Below are 3679 nucleotides of genomic sequence, written 5' to 3'. Positions count from 1 at the left end.
AAGAGAGGCATTGTAGCTACGTGTTCAAATAGAAGTTTGTTTGAATGTTACTGTGGAGTTTGAGCAAATAATTTATTACCATTTGAAAATAATGGAAAGCATTTTGTACACTTAAAATATTAATTAAAAGTTTTTCTACAATGCACTTTATACCTAAGCTTGTTTACGGTTTGGACATGGAAAACTTGTCAATGAAAAAAAACAAATACATATGGATAGGTAATTGAAACACCTTTCAAATTAGGTATAACTCAACACTCCTTCCCATTTAAAATTTTAGTTCCACCCCGCTGGAAGGTGCGTTTAATTTAATAGAAACCGGGCTTAAAGAATATCCCTCTTAAAAATAAAATCGACGTGTTTTTGCATATTTATATGTACTTTACAAGGGGTTATTTATCAATTTCAAAATAGAAACAATTAAAATTTTAGATTTTAACTTTTAAAGTATTTCTAAACAAGGGAGGACGGTCCAGCTCAGAAAAATCAAAAACATGTTTTGAAAGGTTCTGAGCTGCCCGTATAAGAAAATCATATCTACTTAGGATGTAAAGTGTTTTTGGGGCAAGCAAACATTTATAAATAACAACTTTTTGTCGAAAACATCAAAATTTGATCCATTTTTGGTATAGGGAACGCCATCTGAGGACACGTGGTATAATATACAGTAATTGTCAACTCTTTCCAGGCTCCGATCCTGCTTTCGCCCTGTGCCTACGAAATGCATGTGGTAATTAACAAGTCATCTACTGTAGTTGTGACGTAAATAACTACATTCTAATTTGTAATGATTATCACTATTTTTGCGTATCCTAATTCCCACCGGTGTAACTATGAATTATATAAACGTATTTCAATGGTATTCTATCTCCGTTTCGGTGGCTACCAACCACATGCAAAATTTCAATGGTAAATTAAAAATATGGCGTCTACAAGTGAAAATTGTTTTGATGTGCCATGAACCAAATTTTTGCAAAATTTAAAGTTACTACATATTTAAAATGTATAATTAATTTAAAGAGTTTATTAAAAATATTCGTTTTCAACATAAAAAATAATATAAGATACACTTTTCATAATGCCATTTTTGTCGTTTTAATCGTTACTTTGTAAACTAGGATTCGTGGGCCAATTTGCCATATTATGAAATGTCCATATTTTGTTTCTAGCACAGAATTTATTTCGGCACACCCTAATGCGAGTTCGGTTAACTTTTGGATGGTGGGTAAATCATCGTATCACAAATCGTAATCTTGTGAACCTGTGGTAGATATACAGGGTGTACCTTTAACAGCCCCTTGCACTGTTATGAATTCATTTGTGACTGCAAAAAAATCAGTTATGAAGATGTATATTATGAGGCTACTAAAGGTACATATTAAAATTAGCGACAACCCTACGAGGTGTCCCAAAAAAGTAGTGCGACCTAAAGTGTAATTTTTTTAAACGGAACCATCGACATTTATTTCATGTGATAGATTCATCTCTTAAACCTGTGTTAGGTCCTAGATTTGTTTAACCCTCGGATGCAGTTAGTCGGAGCTATGACGTTTTAAAAGAAATTTTAAACATTTGCAGTGCATCATAAGAAAATTAACATCGTAGTTACCTTAAGTTAGATTTTGATCATTTCAGAATGGATTCTGACGTAAGATCACCTTAGCAGGTACTAATATTTATTTAGCCACACATGCGTACAGGGTGTCCACAATAACAACTTTAATTTTTACCTTTTTAACATCAATTTTCTTGATTTTTTCAAGTTCGATGGTGCATTTTTTATGATGTAAGACGGAAAAACATTAAATCTTCTTCATTTGGGTGTAAAATAATGTCATGTTTATCTTAAGTGTTAATAGCATTATTCATTATTCCAGGAAAACCTGCATTCATAGCTAAGTGTCTAGCTGTTTAACAGCTCATTTGTGGTTTTTTGTATCTTTTAAATCTGTTTATTTTAAAATTGGCCATCGAAATACAGAATACTCAGTAAGAACTTATTAGTATGATTTACGTAATTGGTTCAGGTGACAGAAATTGTTTATTAGCATCGCACGTTTACGCGCAGCGATTTCCTGAGAGAGAACCTTCTGATGTAAGGAGCTTAGAAAGTCTAAGGAATGTTTTAAATATACAGGAAGTGTTCAATATGAAAAAAAAAGTGGAAAAAAGAGGGTATTACTAGAGGAAAATGAATTGGACATGCTTTTATCAGTAGTAGAAAACCCAGGCATTAACGTAAAATATTTTAGGGATAATTAGGGCAACAGTTGTTCAAAATGTCTTCAGTCATATTCCAAACAAGCTGCAGCTCTTAAGAAAAAAGATATTTTGGTATTGGAAAGCATTTCCGCAGTAATGCTCCGAAATGACTCGAATCCTCAATTTCACCTAGTACTCACTGTGGGTGTTCTATAAAGATCTGACTTCACTTTGCCCCAAAAAGAAGTAGTTCACAGGCGTTAAGTCGGGACTCCTTGGCGGCCATCCGCCTGGACCTAACGGAATTTAATAACGTCAGTATTAAAATCCTAAGCCTGTCTTGTTGTCACAAACCTTGCCTACCAATCTATTTTTCAGGAAAATGCATTGAAAGATGTTCTCGTATATATATAATTTAAAATGAGCTGGAGCTCTATCTAACTGAAGCCACATTCAATCTTTTATGTGTTCCGGGATGTGATCAAATAGAGGGGGAAGATCTTGATTTAAAAAATTTGGAAAAACATCTCCAGTCACTCGTCCTTCAAAGATATTTGGCCCAACAAGCATTTAAACTCCAATCCTGTTGAAAATAATTGATTTGAATAGCACGGGGGTTTTCTGTTACGTAATAGTTAAGGTTGTGCCTATTAACAGATCCATTCCGATGAAAGGTGCACTCATCAGTAGAAAAAAATAATTTCAAGAAGTCCTCCCTGTTATGTTGTTGCAGTATCCACTGGCAAAAATGGATTCTAGTAATCGTCAGCATCAGATAATTCTTGATGGAATTGCTAATGATATGGGTGAAATTTATTGGCCTTCAAACGTTATGCAACTGACTACTTCTCCATTTGCAGTTTCTGGCAAATTTCTCTTACGATAATGGTTGGGTTTTCTACTACTGATAAAGTGATATCCAGTTCATTTTCTTCCAGTAATGCCCCCTGGTTTCCACTTTTATTTTCATAATTAACACTTGCTGTCCATTCAAAACGAACCTTTAGACTTTCTAGGCTCCTTACATCACGATGTGCTCTATTAGGAAATTGTTCCGCGTAAACCCGATATGCCGAAAAAAACAATTTCTAACACACGAGCCAATTACGTAAATGACACTAATAAGTTCTTGCTGAGTATACTTCATCTCGATGGCCACTCCTGAAATACACAATTTTCGAAGAAACAACAAACCGTAAATGAGGTGCTAAACGGTCAGATACTTAGCAATGAATGCAGATTTTGCTAGAATAATTAACAATTCCATTAGCACTTGAGATAAATATGACATTACTTTACACCAAAATGCAGAAAATTGAATGGTCGAATGCCAAATTTTGAAAAAATTTGAGAAAGTTTGTCGAAAGTGTAAGAGACGTTTAACGACAACGTTATACTTCTCCCGAAGAAGTATATGGGTGAAATTTGGCCCGTTAAGTGGGGATGTGGAAACCACTTTATTTAAAGAGTTTCGGGG

General features: G+C 34.2%; 1 long non-coding RNA gene across 1 annotated transcript; it reads right to left on the bottom strand.

Moving 5' to 3' along the window:
• Positions 1-399: 399 nt before the first annotated feature.
• LOC136347037 (uncharacterized) lies at positions 400-3333 on the bottom strand. Its single transcript, XR_010733415.1, has 3 exons — positions 2557-3333; positions 2403-2498; positions 400-714 (listed from the first exon to the last, which is right to left on the bottom strand). It is a non-coding gene; the product is annotated as an uncharacterized lncRNA (long non-coding RNA).
• Between the last annotated feature and the right edge of the window lie 346 nt (positions 3334-3679).

Source organism: Euwallacea fornicatus, chromosome 26 (assembly GCF_040115645.1).
Source record: "Euwallacea fornicatus isolate EFF26 chromosome 26, ASM4011564v1, whole genome shotgun sequence".
Classification (NCBI taxonomy): Eukaryota; Metazoa; Arthropoda; class Insecta; order Coleoptera; family Curculionidae; genus Euwallacea; species Euwallacea fornicatus.
This window is presented reverse-complemented; position numbering and strand designations above follow the sequence as displayed.